This window comes from Phocoena phocoena, chromosome 7 (genome assembly GCF_963924675.1).
Source record: "Phocoena phocoena chromosome 7, mPhoPho1.1, whole genome shotgun sequence".
Taxonomy (NCBI): Eukaryota; Metazoa; Chordata; class Mammalia; order Artiodactyla; family Phocoenidae; genus Phocoena; species Phocoena phocoena.
Genome location: NC_089225.1, coordinates 85192360 through 85217261, shown reverse-complemented (window position 1 = coordinate 85217261; position 24902 = coordinate 85192360). Strand labels below are relative to the sequence as shown.

The window sequence follows — 24902 nt, the reverse complement described above, 5'->3', positions numbered from 1 at the left end:
AGTAGACTCACGTACTCAAGTTGTTCCAAACATATTGAAAAGTTTTCAAATAACTAACTTGTGTATGTTTAAAATTTTTATTAATTAAAATAAAAAAATTCAGTCCCTCAGTTACACCAATAACATTTCAAGTCCTCAATAACAGCACGTGGTTAGGGTTACCAATTGGACAGTGCACTTTTAGATCTTTGAAAGAGGCCCTGTTTTCTGGCACACTCCCTTGGTATGACTTTATTTTTTATGATGCTGTCAGGGATGTGGCAGGTAGAAGTTTCCACACTTTTATAGCTCTTACTCTGCAGTCCAAAGATGCCATGTAGGGGTTGTGCTAACCACTGAGTATGTCTGTTCTGATATACATTCAGGGGTTGAGGAAATGACCACCAGATGGGTCAGCAGACTCAGTGGACCCATTGTGAATTAGACTTTGGCTAAGATTCCATTCATTATCTAGCTCCCATTGACCCCTCCTCACAATGTCAACCTGGATCCTGTGTCCAACAGCCCTCAAAATCTTTGGGTAGCCCCTCTCCTCAATTTGGTTACCTGGATAAATGTTCGAGGATCCTTTTGGAGAAGAACTGTGGGAATCAGAAGTGTGAATACCTTCTGTGGTTTTGTAGGGTCCTTTTCCCTGGGGATCTGGCCTCTTCTTCATCCAATGGGCTCTGGGTCATAAAAACAGGCAAGGGATTATGATATCGGAATAACCACCCCTAATCTCCTGACTGCCCATGTGTCACTTCCTTAGCTGGTACAAACTGAGTAGTACCCTTGTTGGCGGCCCACCTATTTCGTCTTTAGGTGCTTCATGTTTTATGAACCAACTGCATCAACTCTATGCAGGTCAACACCTTCTCGCTGCCTCCCTCCAATCTTGCTGCTCATTACAGTAACTGAATCCACCTAGCTCCTGATGGTTACGCTTTGCCAACTTGCCTCTATATTTCAGAGTCCTTTCCACCATTACTATCGGTGAGCCTGTAATGGCCTTTCCTGCTGTCAGCCTTGGCCTAGAGAAGAGACCCACCACTACATTTTTCAGTGATGTGGGTGCCCCTCCCACTAGCCATTCTGTAGAGTCCTCCCTTGGAACAAAATCACCATGTAGACATTCTGGTCTTTCTTACTATATCCACTCTAGCATCTCCACTTTTCTGAAACTTTTAATCCCTTCTTCACTATCAACCATGGCAATTCTGGCGTTTCAACCTCACTCAGCATGAGCATTGTTTTTCCCGTTTTTGCAGCAGCCATCTAGCTGTAGGCTTATACCAGCTTCTAGGGCAGCGGTCCCCAACCTCTTTGGCACCAGGGACCGGTTTCATGGAAGACAATCTTTCCACGGACGGGGGCGGGGGGATGGTTCGGGGATGATTCCAGCGCATTACATTCACTGTGCACTTTATTTCTGTTACGATTACACTGTAACATATAATGTAAGAGTTATACAACTCACCATAACGCTGACAGGTGGCAGAGCTCAGGCGGTCATGTGAGCGATGGGGAGCAGCTGTAAATACAGAAGAAGCTTTGCTGGCTCGCCGGCTGCTCACCTCCTGCTGTGTGGCCTAGTTCCTAACAGGCCACGGACCGGTACTCATCCGTGGCCCAGGGGCTGGGGACCCCTGTTCTAGCGGTCTTGCCAAGGTGTTAAATCTTTTATCCTGGGAGAGGGCTCTCAAATCGACAAACTCTTACTTATCCAACCTTATATTCCAACCTCCTTGATTAAGCACCTCCAGAAGACAATTCTGAGTGTACCCTCCCAGCTCTTGCTGGTACATGCTGGCTAGGGCTTGAAACTCTTTAAGGGTATAGTTCCTTTTTTTTCCCCCTTGTCAGCTTGTCCCCAGTTGGGTTATGTTGTGACTTAACTAAACCTAGTTATAACCCAGGAAGGGACGTGAGGGCAGATCTTGGGTGGGGCACTTGTGGCCTTGCAGCGGAGAAGACTCTCATAATCTCCAGTCAGTGGTGGAATGCAACTTCTTAATAGGGAGGGTGGGCCTCTTCAGCAGTCTCAGAAAGCTCAGGGGAGTCTGTGGATTCAAAATTTGGGAACGGGGGTTAACCCAGCTGTTCCCATTTCTGTGTCAGGGTCCCATTTTATCCTAACCAAACTTTGGGCTCAGCTATTCTGACAATTATATCTTGGTCCTGGTCTTCAGCTTTCCCTGCCCTCACACTGCAGGAAATGAGAGCTTCTTTGTATGCTACCAAGAAGGTCTTCTGGCTTTCACACCTAACTTTCAGTTGGGATTAATCCTCTGAGCTTTTTCTTATATTTTTTCAGAGTATCAGTGAAGCTTAATAATAGCCAATATTGGTCTTGTAATTACTACGGCGGCCATATTTCTCAAACACCTGATACACTGCAATAGCTAATATATCCCCTTCCACTGGTATTCAACACAATACGGCACCAGTGGCTGTTTTTTGACTGGACTTGACTGCTACGTTGTGCCATGGGCTAGAAGTGCTCCAGCTTCCATCAGTGTGATGGGGTCTCTGCCAGACAGATGGGAAGTGATGAAGTTCCAAAACCCCTATCTATTCCTCTGCTACTAATTGTTGTAGGTTGGGCTCTCTGGGAAGCAGACTCTGAGATGGAGTTTAGCATGTAAGAGGTTTATTAAGGAAGGCTGTTGGGAAAGGAAGGAAAGGAAGCAGAAGTGTTCAGAGGAAGAAATCAAGCTTGGATGCAGGTCTAAGAACAGTCTCAGCTGAATTCTTGTGATATCTGGAGCTAAAAGGCTTTTCAGATTTATCTAGAAGTGGTGCAAGATGACTGGGCCTTTATACTCCTGCATTGTCCAGGCATTGGATGAGGGCTATCAGAAGAAACTTGTGTTTGGAGACTGTCTGCCAACAGCGCTTAGAAGTGCTGGGACAACAGTTCCTTCACTGAAGGACTAACTGGGTGATGCAACCCGATGTCCACCATGATGTCCAATCCTGAGATTCTTTTTCTAAATTAAAGTATAATTGACATATTATATTAGTTTTAGGTATATAACATAATGATCTGATATTTGTATACACTGTGAAATGATCACCACAACAAGTTTAGTTGACATCCGTCACCATCATAGTTACAAAAATATTTTTCTTGTGATGAGAACAGAGATTTTTTTTTTTTTTTTTTTGCCGTACGCGGGCCTCCCACTGCTGTGGCCTCTCCCGTTGCGGAGCACAGGCTCCGGATGCGCATCGGCAGGCGGACTCCCAACCACTGCGCCACCAGGGAAGCCCAGAACAGAGATTCTTAAACTTTAAAAATGAATAACTATTGTATGCCTTCTTACATGCACTTCTATTGGAATTAACTGGCTTCTAGAATTGGAATTGTTTGTGTTTCTCTGTTTCCTACTAAACTGTGAACTCTTGGAGAGGAGGGACTTTGTCTTAGGTATTCTGTATACAGAATATACAGGACCCTGTGTACAGGGTCCTGAGTAAGCGGCCAAAGGCCTAGGATTAGACACACAGCAGGTGTTTAAGACCTGTCTGTTGCTGCACGTTGAGTGAGGTTTTATGATTGACCACCTTGGATGGGCAGATAGGCTTTTGGGAGTGAAATTGTTGGTCCTGAGAGTTCAAGTCTATAACTAGAATACTCTTCCCTATTGGCAATTCTGGTAAATTAATTAAGTTAATGTGAATGAGCATTTGCTAAGTGCCAGGCAGGATTCTAGATGTCCTGAGAGATACGGTGATGAACAAGACATTATTCCTGCCCTCACGGGGGTGACAACTTTGAGCACCAGGGCAAGGGGATTGGAGATGTATCCGTTCAAACTTTGAGGTTCATCAGTAGATTTGGACCTCTTGATTGGGCATCTTTGGGCTTCTCCTTATCATTCAGAGTGAATTCAGGCCAGGTAGGTGTGACAGGTTAGGGCAAGGTCAGTGGAGGAGTTATGTTTAGCTGAGAAATGAGAGACGGGAGAACACCACTCATTTCACCCCACATAGGTGTCTTTATTGCCCGCACAAGAAGAACCTGTGCAGTTTGAACCTGCCTAGCAATGCCTTTGATGGTATTAAGTAGCAGTATACTGAGGCATAACATTGTGAGTAATGGATTACACCTGTATTGTCCAATATGGTAGCCACTAGCCATATGTAGCTATTTAAATATAAAATTAAGATCAATTAAAGTTACAAATCAGTTCTTCAGTTGCACAAGTCACATTTCAAGTATACAGTAGTGACATGTGACTAATGGCTACTCTCTTGGGCAGAACAAATTTTAGAACACTTCCATTCCCATAGAAAGTGCAACTGGATGGCAATGGTTTAGACTATTACTGACTCATGCAATATTAGAACAGGAAATGCCTTCCTGATTTATTAGATAGGGACATTGGGACCTATAAAGCTAATAGGACTGTATCATCTGAGTCTCAGTTTAATGACTCTTTATTTACAGATTTCTTTCAGTTCACAGGCTTGGGAGATCCTCTTTAACTGCCCAAGATACCTAATATAATACAAATTAACTATCCATCTATCCATCCACCCTTCCATTTTCTTCCCATCCTCTAACATACTCTACATCTCCTTTTACCTATACTCGTTGCTTGAACTATACCAGCCAATTTGATACAACTCCTGCTGAGAAGAAAATCACCTTCCAACTAGACAGGAGACAGAAACGTGATGATGTCACAGTACGATAAGTGGCATAGTTGAGTAGAAGCAGAGTGCAGAGAGTCCAGGGGAGGTAAGTTAAATTCTGCCACAGGGCTTGCGACAGGCATTACATGGGAGGTGACATCTAAATTGGGTCTGAAGGATAACAAGAATTCTTAGGCAAGAAGGAAGAGGAAGTGTTCTAGGGAGAGGGAACAGCATGAACGAAGGTCCGAAAGCATGAAAGTGCACTGACCGTGGGAACAGTGAGTAGTCTTTTGTGGTCCCCGTGTGGCTGGGGGAGGGTGGTAGGAGACAAGCCTGGAAGCGTAGGCTGGGCGCAGCCGTGTAAGATCTCTCAGGCCAGGCTGAGAGGTATGGGCTTTATCTAGCAGGCAATGGGAGTCTCTGGAGGTGAATAAGAAGGGGAAGGATGTGACTGAATCTGTGTTTTCAGAAAGTCACGCCATAGGGATGTAGGGAGTGGATTAGGGTTCCAGGTGATTCAACTCCCGGACTTTGTCCGAGGTGAAGTAAGGCTTCTGAACTTAGTACAATAATGATATGGTTCTTTCTTCTCAGATTTAAGGAACAATGAATACTCCTCCAATTAAGACTTCTTGACATTTCCATCCTACTTTTGCTTCTCCTCTCCTTGACCGCCTTACCCAGCAGCCTCCCACTAAAGCACATTTTCTCCAGCATCAGATCGCACAGAGGGGTGGAAGGGATGTGGGAACATGCCAGGGAGCATCATTAGCATTGTCTGAGCTTCTCGGGGCTTCTGCGGCCTTAATGCCTCTGGGTCCCTAGTGTCCTCCACGAACCTTAATGAGAAACGCTGCTCCTGTGGTTGCATTTTCCTGACAGATCCTGGGATGAGTCATTCTAACTCCTGGCTGGCAAAGTGCTGAAGTCATGCACAGAGAGTGGAGCTTTTTCCCTTGATTTTATCCATGAAAACTGAAGGCAGGGAGCTGAGAGGGACTCAGAGAAACCACTTACCCAGTGGGAAAAGATTGGGCCGTGTCTGCGTCCCCTTCTCCTGAGGATAGAATGCTTTGTTGGCCTAACAGTTTCGTTGGATTAAGGGCTATGACAACATGCAATTAATAGTGAGTTTCTTTGTAACAGATAATTGTCAAAACATCTTGAAGCCCATTCAGAGAGACAACTTTGAAAGGAGCCTCGGCTGTCCACACACACATCCAACACTGTCATTAAGCCCTCCTGGCATGACAGCAGCTATAGTTCATTATCCTGGGTGGTAGCTGTGGGGGAACTCTATTCTTTACATTTTCTTTGGGAAAAAAATGTCTTTTAAACGTCATTTGCAACACAACACAGGCAAATAAGTGGAAGGGGATGTGGTCTGGTGATTCGCGAAGGAACCCAAACTGGGAGAGGCTGTGCTCAATTTCTGACAGCCCAGTGATTTATTTAAAAAGAAAAGACACCCGCCACCCCGGCCCCAATTTGATACTTCCACCGGCCAGAGGAGTATAAGAATTTCTCAGTGGACTCTTAGGTAAATAAAATTGTCATCTTTACCTGTAGATAGAAATAAATGGCCAAGCACACCTTCTAAAAACTTTATTGATTTATTTTTATGAATAAAAACAGGCCTGGTCTTTTCGTTTTGATCATCAGACACGGGTTGCTGATTCAGCATCTATTCTGCCCTTCTTCCTTACTAAGGACCCCTATTTTGTTTAGGGCAATCAAGTGCCTTATTAGAAATCACCCCATTCCTGGCATGGATTCCTTTACTCAGGGGGTGGCTAAGTGACTCATTCTTGGACAATGAGCTGTAAAAATAGCCTACTGGGTGGATTTTCAGAATGGATAGATATGTTTTTTTCTTGATAAAAGGAGGTGGATTTAGCTGACACTTTATTTTTTTCTTCATCTTTTCTTCTTTCTCCTTCCTCCTGCCAGAGAACCAGATGAGATACCCAGGATGAGGCAGCTAACAGGTGGCACTCTGCTAGGCACTGGGGATGCGGGGTAAACGAGGATTCCTAGCCTTCCAACATTCAGTGGCGCATATAAACATATAGGTGGATAACCACAGTCCAGTATCCTGAGTCCTATAATAGGGAGAGGGAGGGATGTAAAATACGAGACTAGCTTGAACCATGAAAGAAAAGCACCCCAAACTTATAGGAAACCCCCCAAACTATGGAGTCAATGACCAGGGCAGGAAGAGTCCTCATGCTTATCTGAATCCTGGGCATGGGGAACCTAGAAAAACATGGTCATCCAGTCCCTGATGACCGGGAATAAGCATTGAGAGTGGGAAAGGTCCGAGCGTGGGGAGGCTGTATTTGCTTCTCTGAGTTCCTCGTCGTGCGGTTCCTGCCTATGTCGGAGCAGTGCTGAGCCCGGCTTGGATGTGTTCCTAGGAACACATGAGCTTTGGCCTTCAGGAAATGTCTCTTTTGGGGATGACATTCTAACCTAGGAGAATGAATGAATTTGACAGCTCAAATTGGTGGAAGAAACACTTGGACCAGCCTTGAGCACTGCTTGGGCACTTGGCCAGATGAAATTGGCATGACTGATCACGAAGCTCATTTGGTAACATGGAAAGGACAGTTCTATTGGGGTCAAGTGAGAAGGCTAGCTAATATTCCCAGGCACATGCTTCCCAGAATGAAAAGCAAAATGATTTTCTTAACAATGACAAGAGGGGCTATGTGATCATTTCCACCATCATTGGTTTCCTTTCCTCTCCCAATCTTTATAGTTCCAAGGACGTTGGTAAAAATATTTAACCATCAGTATGGCAGTCGCACTAACCAATCAGAAGAGATGCGAGGTTTAATGACACTCAGTGCACCCTCTGAGTGTCATTTCTGCATTGCTCTTTGGCTTCTTTCAAAGGCTCATTTCATGTGTGCAACTCCCAGAGTGCACTGCCGTGTGCTGTGCTTCCAGATCAATGTGCACACAGCTGCCTACTGAACAGTTGTAAGCCAGACAGAAACACCAATGTAAGCAAGTGGCTCGGGTGCTCTGTGAAGCGCTAATCCTGCAAGATGGTACTTGGGACCAAAATACCTTTTTCATGATCTAACAGACTCGGGGAAATGCTTCATCTTCTGTTTTCATCTTGATGATTCACAATGCACACTTATATACTCAGAGCTTTGAGAAATCTTGCAAGAGTGACACCTATTTACTTTTTGCCAGCACTTCCCACCTTTTTTTTTTTTTTTTAAAACCATGGCCTTTTCTTGCCCTCCTCCCATCCCCAAGGACCACCTGTCCTTGGAACAAACCTTGGTCTTTGTCCTCAGATATGTAAATAACAAAATAAAAACAAGAAAACAAGATACAAATAAACAGCAAAGTTAAATAATCACCTGCATGTCAAGAAAACATCTATTTTCACGTTGGAGGTGGGTTGGATAATTAAGGTGTATGTGAATTCCTGCCCATCCAGGCAGTAATCAAATCTTTAGGCACTGTTCAGGTAAGGGAAGTATTCCAGTGATCGATTTCTGAGGAACAAATAACCCTAAAACTAAGTGGCATTAAACAACATTTATTGTGCTTAGGATTTTGTGTGTTAGGAATTGGGATGAGGCTCAGTGAGAATAGCTCATCACTGTTCCATGATGACTGGGTGACTCAATTGGTTGGGATGTTTTAACTGGGGCCATATATCTGAGGCTGTGATCTCAGCTGTCAGTTGGGTTTCTTGGTTTTTCTCCATGTCATGTCTGGTGGGACTGAAATGTCCAAGATGGCCTCTTCACTTCCATGTCTGGTGTCTGGGTTGGAATGGCCAGAGAAGCTTGGGCTGGTGGGTCGTTGTTCTGTATCCACGTGGCATCTTTGCTCACCTAGCTTAGGCTACCTCACAGGATGGTAGTCTCAGAGTAGTCAGACTTGCATGGTCATTGGCTTCTCCCAGATTGAGCATTCTAAGAATCATGGCAGGGGCTGCAAGGCTTCTATGACTCAGCCTTAGGAGTTCGACAATATCACTGCCTCTGAATTCTATTGGTCAAGCAAGACATGGCCAGCTCAAGTTCCAGGGGATGGGAAATACATTCCGCCTTTTTGACAGGAGGAGAAACAAAGAATTAGTGGTCATCTTTAATCCACCACAGGCATCTTACTGGTTGGCTCTCTTAAGCATCAGACCTGAGATGCTTAATGTCATCTGAAATGTCAGTTGGGTCCCACCTGGCCTCAGGTTTACCTTAAGCAATGCCTGGAAAAGTTCTTTTAGCGTGGGATGCCATTTGGAGAACATAAAAGATTAGTTGAGATGACCAACCCATCTAGACACAGAGTACAAAACAGTAATTTAAATGCTTATAAACACAACAAACAAAATTACTCTTGCATGTGGCTCTGGTATTAATGCCTGTCATCGTGTATGAAGGATGAACTGTTGGAACATTTCTCCAGACTGCAGAAGGGGTCATGGGAAATGGTCCTCTCTGGTTCTCCTCTCCTTTCAACATCCTGCTCCCGTGTTGGCTACTTTTCTGTGATCCTCATTAGTTTGCATTAGATTTGTCACATTACAGTTTTTCTTTAATTTTAATTTTATTGGAGTATAGTTGATTTACAATGTTGTGTTAGTTTCTGGTGTACAGCAAAGTGATTCAGTTATACATATACACATATTCATTCTTTTTCAGGTTCTTTTCTCATCAGGAGCTTGGGATGAACATACACACACTACTATATATAAGATAGATAACCAACAAGGGCTTACTGTGTAGCACAGGGAACTTTACTCAATATTCTGAGATAACCTACATTTAGAGGTTTTATATAAATTACTGAGAATGCTCAGTTTCTGTCTAGAAGTGCTCTAAGATTATCTATCTATCTATCTATCTGATTTTGAGGGAAAAATTTCAGAAGTTTACAGAGAATATATAAACAACATCATAGTCTCACTTCCAAGAATTTACAAATATCAACATGCTAATCTGTTTTCTGAAAGGGTTTTTTTTACTAGAAGAAATAAAATATTACAGAGAAATTTGAAGTATCTTTTGATCAAATTTCCGTCCCCCCGTCCCAGAAGCAACCAGTCATGAATTTACTAAGTAGGATGATATTTTAAGTATAGTGTTTTTGTCAACTATTTTACAACTCTATCTTTCCCTGTTTCTGATTTACTGCCCTGAAGAAGTACAGCTAAAATTTAAGGAGGCTGACCCTCTCAAAATTCCCCACTGCTTTATTAGTGACTAGCTTCCCTTTCTATACAGCATGCAAGTGAGGGGATATCATCCAGGCTTGGGCGGCTAGAACTGCTTCTGGGAAGAGGTGCTCTGTAAATATCCCCCCTCTGAGCAGAAACAGTGTTAGGCTCATTCTGTTGTATATCGTCCAACACCCTCACCACAAATGTTATCCCAGGACTCCAGTAGTTATGTGTTTCGAGGCTGCCACACCTGTAACTTTTGGGCTATAGGTATGGAAACCACAGCATTTTGTCAGACAATATGTGTCAACACTGGCCTGGCTGGCAATTCCAGTATCAATGTCACCTTGTTTCCACAGATACAAAGTGCTGGCATGCAGTTCAACACCCTCTGTGCTATAGACTGAATGTTTGTGTCCCTCCCACCCCCAAATTCCTATGTTGAAACCTAACCCACAATGTGATGGTATTTGGCGTTAGGGACTTTGGGGAGTGATTAGGTCATGAGGGTGGAGCTCTCATGAATGTGATTAGTGCTCTTATAAAAGAGACCCCAGAAAGCTCTCTCATGTGAGGACCCAGTGAGAAGACAGCTATCTATGAACCAGGAAGCGAGGCTTCACTGGACACTGAACCTTCTTGTGCCTTGATCTTGGACTTCCCAGACTCCAAAACTGTGAGAAATCAATTTCTGTTGTTTATAAGGCACCCAGTCTATGGGATTCTGTTACAGCAGCTCAAACAGACGAAGACACTGTTGCAGTGATTCTTAACTCTACCAGATGTAACTCCTCCTTTCAAAAATGCTTATAATGCTCCTTATCCTATATCTTTTTTTTTTTTTTTTTTGCAATACGCAGGCCTCTCACTGTTGTGGCCTCTCCCGTCGCGGAGCACAGGCTCCGGACGCGCAGGCTCAGTGGCCATGGCTCACGGGCCCAGCCGCTCCAGGGAAGCCCCTCTATATCTTTTATAGATAAGATAACCTACCTACACAAATCATTAATAATAATTAATATAATGACCTGGCTATAGCACAAAAGGAAATAATATTTTCCAGTGTGTAAATGCTTGGCTGTAATAATTAACATAGTCAGGTGATAGCTCCTGCTTGTTGATCGCCATGAGTGCGAGAGCCACAGATGTAGACTTGACCCAGGCATGGTCATCAGCAGGGTGATTTTCAGAAATAACGAGCAACTTTTGCTAGAGTTTCATACAAAACGAACTGTGGATTCCTCAAAAAGCTAAACAGAGAATTACTGTATGACACAGCAATCCCACTCCTAGGTATATATCCAAAAGGATGGAAAACAGCTACTCCACCAAATACCTGTACAGGAATGTTCATAGTAGCACTATTTACAACAGCAATTGGTGGACGCAACACATATATCCATCAATGGATGAACAGATAAGCAAAGTGTGGAATATATGTACAACGGAATATTATTCAGCCTTACAAAGGAATGAAGTACTGATGCTTGCTACAGCATGGATGAACCTTGAAAACAGAAACCAGATACAAAAGGTTACATATCGTACGATTCCATTTACATGAGATAAAACATTCAGAACAGGTAAATCCATCCAGACACAAAGCAGATGGACGGTTACCAGGGGCTGGCGGTGGGTGGGTGGCGGGTAGGAAGGGACTGCTTAATGGGTACGGGGTTCTCTTCTGGGGAAATGAAAGGTTTTGAAACGAGATAGGAGTGGTGAACGCACAGCAAGGTGAACATATATTCATGCCTTTAGCGCATTGAATTATACACTTTAAGACAGCATGCATTGTTAATTTCTCTTATGTGAATTTCACTGGAAAAAAAAAAACAAAGTACAATCTTCCCTTGATTTACACCTTAAGTGCATTTTCAGAGTTCAGTGAATATTAAAACCATGCAAGTAATGCTTGAGGTTTTGTATCTAAATACAAGTTAGGGTCCAGGCTCAGATAAATTATAAATAGATGTTTCTCCTCCAGGATTGTCTAGTGGGACAGTCAAATGCTGGGCAGGAATTTGTTGAGCAGAACAGCCCTGTCCATTACAGAAGGTCTGGAGTCTCCATGCCTGTTTCCAGTGTGCGCTGCCCTTGGGGAAGTACAGCTGAGGCCGGTGGCCCAGGGGCGAGCGACAGTGCTCTCTGTCTTCGTCCTTCCAGCAGCTGCCACAGTCTATGCCCCCACCTGCCAGGTCCCTGTGTTCAGCGCCTCTGTGCTACCTGGCTGTTCTGCTCCAGGAATGGCTAGAGGGAATCCCGGCAGCGGCGAGAGCTGTGGGATAGCATTAAACACTTTACACCCTCCCCTCATTTAAAAGAGAAAGCTGGTGCTTCATTCCCACGGTGACGGTGACGATCCTAATGCTCTTAGCAAGCCATTGGCTTTGGGACCTTGTGACATTTTGTTTTTGTTTTCCAAAGCACTAGCGCCAAAGCCAGGGCAATTAATACGCTGTTTCTTTGGCGGTGGAGAAAGATGCTACCGCTAATGCTGTTTGGCCCCATCAGCCTGGCTAGTCTTTTAGAAACTGTGTTCTCTCTGCTTTCCCTGCTTCACCTCCCCAAAGGCACCTTTGGGCCAGACTTTCTCTGCGGTCAGCTGCAAGGCAGCCTACGACAGCTTGGTTCTGCCAGTGCCTCCCTGTTTAACCCACAAACCCTTGGGGAAGAATCTCCAAAATGCAGGTGCTAGGAGAGAGAAGGGCCTGGAACGTGAAGAGTGTGACTGGTCAGTTCAGGCACACCCTCAGGAATATACTCTTCTTTGGTTCCTTTAAGGCCTGCACTGTGTCTCTAGGTGCACATCTGAGGGGCCCTGTGAAGGGCCAGGCTGGGAAGGGCTGGGCATGTGAGCAGCTCTTGAGGACACAGGTCTTGTGTTGATCCACTGCGACCAGGCCAGGGGGACCCTGGGTTGGGCAGAGGATCCAGGCAAGAGGAAGGGTGGAGAGAGAGGACCCTGAACTAGCCCTGAGCCTGCCACTCGGTAAGCGAGACGGAGGAACCTGGAAAGACCACATCCAGCATCTGGGAGTGATTTCCTCTGTCAAAACCAATGCACGTCTCTGATGTTTTTTCTCTGAGCCCAGCTCTCTGCCTCTCGCCATCATTTTCTTCAGATGCTTACCAGGAGCTCTAGGCCAGCCACGTGGCAGCAGCCTCATTTGTTTTTATTTAGTTTGTATGGATTTGCGCTGTTTTGTACATAAAAAGAACCAAACGAACATTAACTGCTAACCACTCGTAACCTGCCACGTGCATGTTCGAGCTTCATCTGCGCGCACACTTCCTCGGTAGGAACAGACCATGTGGGGTGCTTCTTCATTCGTTTGCATCATTTCACATACACCTGGCTTGCACTCTAACTGCCCAGGTAGAATTCTTTCATGAGAAAACATCACAGGCACCCTGGTCATCCTTCTATTGCCTGATGTCCACAAGATCCCAAATTTCCTTTTATGTAAAGAACAATTTTCTAACCTTTCTTATCATACTTGTTATGTATATTCCTCCCAGAAGAAATTACCAAGTTAAAGCGTATGAACTCTGCCGCTCTATTTAGACGTTCCCAAATAATTCCAGAAGGATGAGCCCATTACTCACTGCCCTTGGGGTACCAGGATACCTCTCTGGCTGTCATCGTTCAATCATTCATCCAGCACAGGTGTTTGCTGAGCAACTACTGTGAGCAAGCATCACGTCAAAGCTGGGGGAATGGTGGCAAACAAGAGGCAGGCCCTCGTCCTTGGCCTTGTTGTGCCCCGCCCCCTGCAGTGGTTTCTCGAGCTACAGTCCTGGATCACCACGCTGGAATCCCCTGGGGTGGGTACTTAACAAAAATGCAGATTCCTGGGACTAGCTCCCACACTACTGAATCAGAATCCCTAGGTACAGAGACCTGCATTTCCGATAAAATTCCCCGATGCACATTACGTGTGAGCACAGCTGCTCTAATGGAAACAAGCAAAAGTTCCCTTCTGCTCAGAAGGAAACGAGAAGGGCCCAGGATGGAATGTGGGAGACTGGGTTGATGGATCGGCTAGAGAAGGGAGATGACAGAACTGTGCAGGTCTTCTTGACAGAATGTCACCTCCTGCAGGACCCAGACAAAGCCACTGAACCGAGGGCAGGCTGTGACGAATGAGCCCGCCGGGAAGATCATTTATGCTGCAGTGGGGTAGGTCCCTGCCACCGGTGAAATGGCCTGGTCCACAGAGCAGGATTAGAGCATTTTCTGGTGTCCAGATCACTGTCTCAAATTAGTTGAGTGAAGCTAAGCAGCGCTGGGGAGGGGGAACGTGTGGCTCTGCTCAGCGATGGAGTCGTGAGGGGTGCGAGCATCCGTCAATTCTCTGTGCACAGCCTGACCATGGTGCGTGGTGGACCAGCCAGCCTGTCTAGGAGGATGGCTACGCGGGTCAGGATGGATGAGATGGAGAGATGGAGAGAGGCAGCAGCAGCTGAGGAATCATCAGGCTGCTCTGCCGCGTCAGGGGAACGTCCAGACTTCCCCGTGTAAACTGGGGCTGGCTTGGACTAGCTGTGTGGGAGTGGCTTGGGCATGCCGCCAAGCAGGATGGGCAGGGCTAATGCAAGCTGTGGCTCTGGGACAGAGGAGTCATAAACATGAAATTGTCTAGTGTGGGGAACTGCCCCAGGCTTGTGACAGCCAGTGGCCAAAATTGAGATGTGCTTATCTTTCTCCAGATAGGGCTGACCCCCTAAATGACATGCCAACCTGGAGAGTTGGTGTTTCCCATAGTGCACAGCTTCTGAATTGACCAGACACACACTCCCAAGATTCTTTTGGCATTTTGGGGGGACGCTGCCATTGAATGATGACCCTGGTGCCAGTGGTAGAGTCAGCTTTTGTTTATTTCCCTATTTGGAACAGCCTCCTTGAGGTGGTGTAAGTTTGTGCCCCCAAACCAAAAGCAGGCGGGGGCCTTACTGCATTGCTCTCAGTAGATACCAGCATCCCTTTTGCATGGATTGCACTCAGCAAGCTGCGTTTCTGATTTTGCCCAGATTAGCAGTTAGTCCAGCATCCGTTTTCATTAAAGCCTGAGTTACTGCACATGGTACAGTTTGAGTTCCAGTTTGGAGATGCTCCGTGTGTCCCTTTATTTCTTAATTCAGGAAAATGAGCATCAGTTATTTTTTTCTGGCCTGACCCTATGGTCTGATCACGTAAGGGCAAATTAGTCAACCCAGCACAGGCCATGGATGGTCTTTGGATGTCAAAGTGACTTCTGGGGGCCCAGAGGGGAAGGCCTCCAGACATACAATTCCCCAGGGCCCTTCTACCAAACACTGAGGTCGGCTCACATCATCTCATCATCTCATGGCAGCTCACGTTTTCCATCCACTTGGGGTGGTGGTGAGGGTGAGCCTAGCTATAGAAAGACCACACCAGCACACAGGAAGTACCTATGACCTCACTCATGTGAACTCAGACTGCTTTCCATCTGTGCTGGGAAAGAGAGCATGTGTGTACGTGTGCAAGCGTATGTTTCCTCAAAGAGCACAAGTGTCTTTGGTTGAAAAGTAGAGAGCTAACACAAACAATTGGGGAAGAACATCTATTGATCAATAGTGATGCTGCATTTGGTATCTGCTTGAAAGGAATCATTAATTGTAAGTCACCGAAAAGAGAACAGAGGAGAGAGCATACACTTTCCACCCTTGAATCTCTCACTGTTGCCTTTCACAGGAACAGTTTCTCATGCAGAAAAATCTGTTTTCAGTTGGACTGAAAAGCTGCCCCTTGAGTCATAAGTGTCTCTCTATTTGTAAGGCTCTTCACAGTTGACAAAGCATTTTTGCCAAGTTTTCTCATTTGATCCTACCCACAGGGGAGGACTGGCTAACCCAAGACTGCACAGCTAGAAAATGGCACAGTGGAGCTGGATTCCACCTCAGAGGAGTCCCTGTTCAGTTTGGGTGGCACCTGAAGCTCTAAGACCAAGGCTGCCGTGGTAGCGGAGAGGCTGTTGAACTTGACGTAGGAGAGGCCCATAGTTTACATCTTGCCCTGCGCTTTGACTCTAGGGAAACTCTCAGCCTCATTTCCCCTCCTGGGCTGAGGGTGGTGAACCAGACCTATCCCAGCAAACAAAAGTGGTAAAGTGAGCTTTCTTACCCTATGTACAAACGGACTGTGCAAATATCAAAAGAACAAAAAATGGAGCTCTGGAATAGTTTTTAGATACAACCACTCATCTGACCCTTTACTCTCAGAAGCAAGTCAGTTTCACCTCCCCCAAAGGTGGGTCATGCCCACAACACCTGTTAGCCCCCCACAAGGAGGGATGACCCCCGCTGAACAGCCAAAATCGGGTATCAGCAGATTTGCTTCAGCAAGGATGTTTCCTGGTTTCTGGGTGAGTGTTGCCATCCCTGGGACGCGAGGGTCATCCTCAGAATCATGCAAGTTAATAATATGAATATGAATATGAAGCAAGGGCCTTTGTAGGCTCAATGTTTCATTGTTTCAATGCATTTTGATATCAAATGAATAAGTAATGTGAATTACATCTAAACGACTGAAATATGCAAGTCGGCATCTGTTCTTTTTAAGTCAACAACTCAAGCTTATTATTAATACTATTATTATTAAAGGCTACAGACAGTCTTTTTCCATAGTCATTTCTTCAATCAGGAATGTAATCTTTTTTTAAATATATTTTTAAATATCTTTATTGGAGTATAATTGCTTTACAATGTTGTGTTAGTTTCTGCTGTATAACAAAGTGAATCAGATGTACATATACATATATCCCCATATCCGCTCCCTCTTGCATCTCCCTCCCACACTCCCTATCCCACCCCTCTATGTGGTCACAAAGCACTGAGCTGATCTCCCTGTGCTATGCGGCTGCTTCCCACTAGCTATCTATTTTACATTTGGTAGTGTATATGTGTCCATGCCACTCTCTCACTTTGTCACAGCTTACACTTCCCACCCCCCATGTCCTCAAGTCCATTCTCTACATCTGCGTCTTTATTCCTGTCCTGCCCCTAGGTTCTTCAGAACCATTTTTTCCCCTTAGATTCCATATATATGTGTTAGCATATGGTATTTGTTTTTCTCTTTCTCTTACTTCACTCTGTATGACAGACTCTAGGTCCATCTACTTCACTACAAATAACTCAATTTCGTTTCCTTTCAATATTCCATTGTATATATGTGCCACATCTTCTTTATCCATTCATCTGTCGATGGACACTTAGGTTGCTTCCATGTCCTGACTATTGTAAATAGAGCTGCAATGAACATGTGGTACATGACTCTTTTTGAATTATGATTTTCTCAGGGTATATGCCCAGTAGTGGGATTGCTGGGTCATATGGTAGTTCTATTTTTAGTTTTTTAAGGAACCTCCATACTGTTCTCCATAGTGGCTGTGTCAATTTACATTCCCACCAACAGTGCAAGAGGGTTCCCTTTTCTCCACACCCTCTACAGCATTGATTGTTTGTAGACTTTTTGATGATGGCCATTGTGTGGTATGAGGTGATACCTCATTGTAGTTTTGATTTGCATTTCTCTAATGATTAGTGATGTTGAGCATCCTTTCATGTGCAAAAATATGGAACACTTCATGAATCTGTGTGTCATCCTTGTGCAGGGGCCGTGTTAACCTCTGCATCATTGCAATTTTAGTATATGTGCTGCCGAAGTGACACAAGAATGTAATCTTAATTTGTCACTCTCTGATGATCACTGAGCTGCATTATTGGTTTCCTATTTATACACATATTCAGTGCCTATCATCTCTGGACACAGGTGAACAGCTAATATTACTAAGAATATCACTCTGAGCGAAGCTTCCGTTTCTTTGTTTCCTTTGTAAATAATTATGCTAAATTTGTACCAACCATCTCCCCCATATTTCCCCGAATTTCCATACGTGGAACTGAGCTGATTTAATAAAATAGACCAAAGATGCAGGCACCATTTTCTTCTTGCCTGGCTAAATTGACCACAGCGCACCTCGGAGGCAACTAGCCATACAGGGCGGAGAGTACTTGACTGCAAGGTGCAAGCTGAACTTCAGAGCGTCGACTTCCCCACTGTTAGACTGACAGCAAGCTCCTCCGCGGGCGAGAGGAGCAGCCCCCTTTTGCACACAAACAGCACCAGCTGTGGTCCAATTAAACTCAACAGTGAACAGGTGTTCACTGTAATGACTTCCACACAAAAGCATGCTTCCATTTAGTACGCTTTACATCCGATACACTCACAGCCCCACCGAAAGGCAGGAGTAGAAAACGAGATGGAATTCAGTGGAGGAAAAACAGCAACCCGCAAACTTGTCCATAATCAGCATCAGAAGCCTCAATTAGCCTCAACATTTCACAGGTGTCCACAGGAGGGTATTTTTATGGAGAGCCTACTCGAGTCAATTGTCTCTTAAGAAGTTCTTTGAAAACATTTTGAAGTTTTTCAAATTCAGGTAGCTCACTCATATTACTTCCCCACTACTGTTATTACCACTATTTCTTTTTTTTTTTTAACATCTTTATTGGAGTATAATTGCTTTACAATGGTGTGTTAGTTTCTGCTGTATAACAAAGTGAATCAGCTATACATATACACATATCCCCATATCTCCTCCCTCTTGCATCTCCCTCCCACCCTCCCTATCTCAGCGCTCTAGGTGGACACACAGCACTGAGCTGATCTCCCTGTGCTATGTGGCTGCTTCCACTAGATATCTATTTTACATTTGGTAGTGTATATGTGTACATGCCACTCTCTCACTTCGTCCCAGCTTACCCTTCCCCCTCTCCGTGTCCTCAAATCCATTCTCTACACCTGCACCTTTATTCCTGTCATGGCCCTAGGTTCTTCAGAACCATTTTTTTTTAGATTCCATATATATATATGTGTCAGCATATGGTATTTGTTTTTCTTTCCGACTTAACTTCAGTATGTATGACAATCTCTAGGTCCATCCACCTCACTACAAATAACTCAATTTCATTTCTTTTTATGGCTGAGTAATATTCCACTGTATATATGTGCCACATTTTCTTTATCCATTCATCTGTTATGGACACTTAGGTGCTTCCATGTCCTGGCTATTGTAAATAGTGCTGCAATGAACATTGTGGTACATGAGTCTTTTTGAATTATGGTTTTCTCAGGGTATATGCCCAGTAGTGGGATTGCTGGGTCATATGGTAGTTCTATTTTTAGTTTTTTAAGGAAAATCTGTACTGTTCTCCATAGTGGCTGTGTCAATTTACATTCCCATCAACAGTGCAAGAGAGTTCCCTTTTCTCCACACCCTCTCCAGCATTGATTGTTTGTAGATTTTTTGATGATGGCCATTGTGTGGTGTGTGGTGATACCTGATTGTAGTTTTGATTTGCATTTCTCTAACGATTAGTGATGTTGAGCATCCTTTCATGAATTTGTTGGCAATCTGTATATCTTCTTCGGAGAAATGTCTATTTAGGTCCTCTGCCCATATCACCACTATTTCATGGCTTTCAGGAGTCTACCCTGCTAGACATGCATGGGCAAAAATATTAATTACATTCATGTACACCCTAAAAATGTGTTTGGCCCATTGCATTTTCCCCAGAAATCTCTTATATCTGGTGCCTTTGCTGCATTTGAAATAGAGAAATCTAGAGAGCACTTCTTGGGGTAGGATGTTATTACTCCTACTGTATTTCAGTCAATTATTGAATGTCCACAGTCTGCATTGCCATGGAAAAGAGGAATGACAATAGGAAAGTTTCATGCTACTGGGAATCAATGCCCTTTTAAGATTGGTTGGCAGCTCAGGGACCCAATCAGTGTCACTCCTAGTGGCTCATCCCAGGCTTGATGAAGGATGACTAATTACCAGGGGACTCCAGTAAATGAGGTGGTGGCACTCTTTCTCCAGATCCCTCATCCCACATCTTGGTGATCATATAGCACTAATGATGCTGCTGGAGTTGGTATCTTCTTTGACTTTGCATTTACAGGGAGGACAGCGGAGGAAAGGGGTGAGTAGGTCTGAGGCAGGGACTTCAGAATTCTGTCTCTCAATTCAAGTAGGGAGTAAGGCACACTGCTAAATGTAACACAGCCCATGGTGCAGAAAGCTATTTTTTTCTTTTGTCAGAAACAATTTGATAACTCACACCAGAAGGAAACCTGGGTAAAAACCAATCCCAGATGTGGAACAAATGTTGGTGAGGGTGTCAGTTGGTATAACATTGGAAAGCTAGTGGATTTCCATAACTGAAGCTGGACCTATGACCAGACAATTCCATTCTCAGTTATAATCCCAACAGAAATTGTGGTAAGCAGACACCAATATGGCCCCTGGTGATCCACCTCCTGGGATTCATTGCCTTGTATAATCCCCTCTTCCTGAGGGGGGATGGGACCTGTGACCTTCTTCTAACCAATAGAATACCACAACTGTGATGGGATATGACTTCCATAAGTATAATACATAAAATTGTAATTTCTGTCTTGCTAGCAGACTCTATTGCCTTCTTGGCTTGCAAGCTTTGATGTTGGAAAGGTCTCCATGGCAAGGAACTAAATGTAGCCTTTGGCCAATAGCCTGCTAGGAACTGAGTCCAGCACTCTTCCAGAAACTGAATTCTGCCAAACACAATGGGAGCTTGGAAGCAAATCCTTTCCCAGTTGAGACTTCAGATGAGACCCCAGCCCTGGCTGACACCTTGATTGCAGCCTTGTGAAAACCCCTGAAACAGAGGACCTAGTTAAGCTCTTCAGACTCCTGACGCCAGAAATTGTAAGATAATGTGTGTTGTTTGAATTTTTTGGTAATTAGTTATACATTAATAGATAACAAATACAGAAATGCTTAAAAATGTGCCCCCAAGGACATGCATAAGAGTTTTCATAGTAGCATTCTTCATAATACCAAAGTAGGAAACAACACAAAGCTCCATGGGAAAGATTAAAGTTTCGTAGACCACATACAGCCACCTAGCAAAAAGCTAGTAGCGCTGGAGTTGGAGATGAGGAGACAGGTGTTGGGTAGGAGTGTAGAAGAATCATCTACATAGATGTGATCATGGAAGCTATTGGAATGGGTGAGAACAATGAGATATAAATTATAAAGGGAGAATAGTGAAGAGGGCTATAATGCTTATATGTTTCAATTGCAAATAACAGAAAATTCTACACGTTATGATTTAAATAATACAAGGAACTTCAGGCTGAGCACAAGATCCCTGGAGCACTGCCCTGTTACCTCACGACCAACCAATCAGAAGAAAATAACACACTCTGCATCCCTCACCCCAAATTTTGCCTATTAAAATCTTCTCACCAGGGACTTCCCTGATGGCGCAGAGGTTAAGAATCCACCTGCCAATGCAGGGGACATGGATTCGATTCCTGGTCTGGGAAGATCCCACATGCTGCAGAGTAACTAAGCCTGTGTGCCACAACTACTGAGCCTGTGCTCTAGAGCCCGTGAGCCACAACTACTGAGCCCACGTGCCACAACTACTGAAGCCCGTGCACCTAGAGCCTGTTCTCTGCAACAAGAGAAGACACCGCAACGACAAGCCTGCACCATACAACGAAGAGTGGCCCCTGCTCACCACAACTAGAGAAAGCCTGCATGCAGCAATGAAGACCCAATGTAGCCAAATAAATAAAATAAAATATATAAATACATTTATTAAAAAAGAAAAACAACTTCTCAAAAACCATGGGGAGTTTGGGTTTTTTGAGGATGAGCCACCTGTTCTCCTTGCTTGGCCCTGCAATAAGCCCTTCTCTGCTCAAAATAATAATAGTAATAATAATAATAAGTTATTAAAAAAAATAATACAAAGAGAAAAAAAGTCCATGGGCAATAAGATGGATAAGTACATTGTGTACGTCCAGAGAGTGGACCACTGTAAGCGACAAAAAAAGAACCAAACCTAGCCACATGCAACCCCGTGGGTGAGTCTCACAAATAATCGAGTGAAAAAGCCAGACACAAAATAGTGCACACTGTATGATTCAATTACATAAAACTGTAAAACAGGCAAAATGAATCTATCGTTCTGTTTGAAGCTTAGGATGGTGGTTGTTTGAGGGTGGGGGGTGGTAGGTGGTGACAAGGAAGGGACATAGGGAAGCTTTTGAGACGTTGATAAATTGTTCTGTTTCTTAATCCGGAGCTGGTTACAGGGCTGTTTTGCAGCCTTTTCTGTAGGTATGTTATAACTTCAAAAGTTAAAAGAGAGAAACAGCAGGTAATCTTTTCAGCATAGGATATAAATAGGTGTGTGGTTAGAGGGGTGCATTACCTTTGTAGGCACAGTATCATTGTACATTGGGGAAGGAGAACACTGATTTCAAATGCCTCATTTAACAGAGGAGGTAAACTGAGGTGCAGAAAGGCTCAGAGAGTAAAGTGAGTTGCAGAAGTTCAATTATTGTCAGAGCTGAAACGGCAAAGCAGGTCTTGTCTCTTTTGTACATTCTGGTTAGATGTGAGGGCAATCTGGCTGCAGACTGTTCTCTGTGCTTGAGTCCCTTTCTTTACCACCCTATGTGATTGCCTGCTGATGTTGCAGACCCAGTTAAAGAAGATGATTTTCCCAGATTGCCCGGTGTCTGGCTCAGTCTGGTGCCTTAAACAGGCCTATGCCCAATAAGGAGGAGCCTCCTGGTGCCTTATTGTTTTCAAGCTTCCACCCTGCTCCCTTTCACCTGACCCCTCCCTGCCATTTGTTTGCAGACCTGTTTCTTGCACCATGGCTAGCCATCTTTACCTGATCTCCTATCCACTGTCTCGTTCTCACTCAGGGCAACTGAAACTCAACGCTCTTCCCTGGCACTGAACTTGGCCACCTTTCTTGGCTTTGATTGGGACTAATCTTTCAGTGTGTATTTGCTGCCAGCAGCTCTGGGTTACAACCTTGACTGGGAAGACTGCTGCAAAAGAGGAGAGAAGCTTTTTTTTTTTTCTTCAGTCAAAGATCTACAAATATCCAGTCTTTCCATGTTTCAAATAAGTTTTTAAATTCCATTTTAGAAAAACATTGGCTGGTGTAGGCAGAGATGAGTGAATTTCCTGTCCTTTCCCATTTTCTCCTCTTCTAAGCTCTGAGCACTAGATTATAAAATTAACACAATGGATGAGGCCAGCCATACATAAGTGTACCTTAGAGACAAAACATCTGCCAAATCAGAAGGCAGAAGATGAATGTGGCCATTACCCTATGGATAGTATGGATGTGTCCAGAGAAAGAAGCATCCATCAGAAAAGGAGTTGGTGATCATAGGACTTAGAGGACAGACTAGAGGGATCTCTGAGAAGCTGGTATGAATATTCCAGTGGTGATGGCTTCATCAGGCCACAGTCGCCTGATACTATTAAACTTTCAAGTCATCTAACTAAACTGCCCTTGCTCTGATTCCCTGCTCACTAAGGAACTTTCGGGTTGTAATTGACTTCCTGGGTAGATTTTCTCCAGGGAGAAAAAGTGCTGGAGAGAAGAGTGTGAACATTTGATCTTTCTGACAGCTGCACATCCCCTTGTCAACAGAGGTCTTGACATTTTGGTGTGAAGTTTTGGTGTTTTGTGAATTTAGTTCACATAAGCCAGCCCTCTCATGTCAGGCAAATCCTGGAACACTAACAAGATTGAATTTTTGGACCTGTAAGTCTTCTGGCCAGACTTTGGATTGTGAAAAATTCATTAAGATAATACCACTTTGGAAGGGCTCTTGGGAGATAGCCAGCCAGCCATTTCCTGGTAATATTCAACATGGCTTTGGGCCCACTTTCAAAATCCTGATGGTAACTAACTGGATTGAGAGGAAGGGAAAGAGCGAGCAGAGAGAAGAGGAGGTGAAATGGGGTAGTCCATTCAATTTGGTTTTCATTGGAGCTGCAAATGGAATCTTATTGAAAACGGATTACTTATGTGTTTCTTAAATGGGGGTAGATACCCTTTTGGGAATACGTGGCAATGTGCTTGGGCTGAATAAAGTATGGGATAAAACTCAGCACATCTTTCTGGAAGGTTAACTTTTCTCTCCAATTTTGGGAGAGATGGAGAAGTTAAGGCATTAATTAAAAATAAATAAATACATTTATTTATTTATTTAGGCTGTACGCAGGCTTCTTCTCATTGTGGTGGCTTCTCTTGTTGTGGAGCACGCGTTCTAAGCACGTGGGCTTCAGTAGTTGTGGCTCGTGGGCTCTAGAGCACAGGCTCGGTAGTTGTGGCGCACGGGCTTAGTTGCTCTGTGGCATGTGGGATCTTCCCAGAACAGGGATCGAACCCGTGTCCCCTTCATTAGCAGGCGGTTTCTTAACCACTGCGCCGCCAGGGAAGGCCAAGACATTAGTTTTTGAGGTAAAGACTTACTAGTCTACCCAGAGTTGTTGCTGGGTAATCAGGGACTATATTTCCCGGCTCCTCTTTCATTTAAATGGGGCCACATGTTGAATTCTTGCTCCTGGAATGTGGGGGAGAATGGGTGTCAATTCTGAACTCAAGTAATTAAGAACTGGTCTCTTTCCCCATCAAAATGGAGATGACTCAGAGGCCCTGAAAGAGGGTAGAGTCGCAAGACCAAGGGGCAGACTGTTCACCCACATCCACATGGATTTCAGGTGAGTGAAAAATACATTTCTGAAGTGTTCAATCACTGAGGGTTTGGGCTTGATCTGATACAGCAGAGAGCATTACTCTAATAGAACTGGTAAGTAAATATTTCTACATGGAAGCAAACAGTAATATGATATCATGTAAATTTCCATAAATTCTTAGGTTAAAACTGAGATTTCAAAGACATATTTTGCTCACAACAGGCTGCTGACACGATCCCTGGGTGCCGAGAGAGCGAGCCATTCGTTCTCCTCTGCTGTTGGGGGAACTTGATGGAAAACTTGACAAGGACTAGGCAAATTCATGTAACGGGAGAGGAAAAGCTGTGGTCATCCTCTAGACTGTAGAGTCTGTAGTAGGTGCTCACTCAAGGCAAGACTGAAGTAGGCAAGGTTAGAATTTAGATGACCTCTCTTTGGTCCCTTACCCCCAGACTTGCATGGCTCATGCTGTCCATCAGAATTCTGTGCCCTGG

At 44.3% G+C, this 24902-nt stretch overlaps 1 non-coding gene across 1 annotated transcript; it reads right to left on the bottom strand.

The window, feature by feature from the left end:
- Nucleotides 1-17406: 17406 nt before the first annotated feature.
- LOC136126226 (U6 spliceosomal RNA) lies at nucleotides 17407-17509 on the bottom strand. The gene has a single exon (XR_010656113.1). It is a non-coding gene; the product is annotated as a U6 spliceosomal RNA (small nuclear RNA).
- Nucleotides 17510-24902: the final 7393 nt, after the last annotated feature.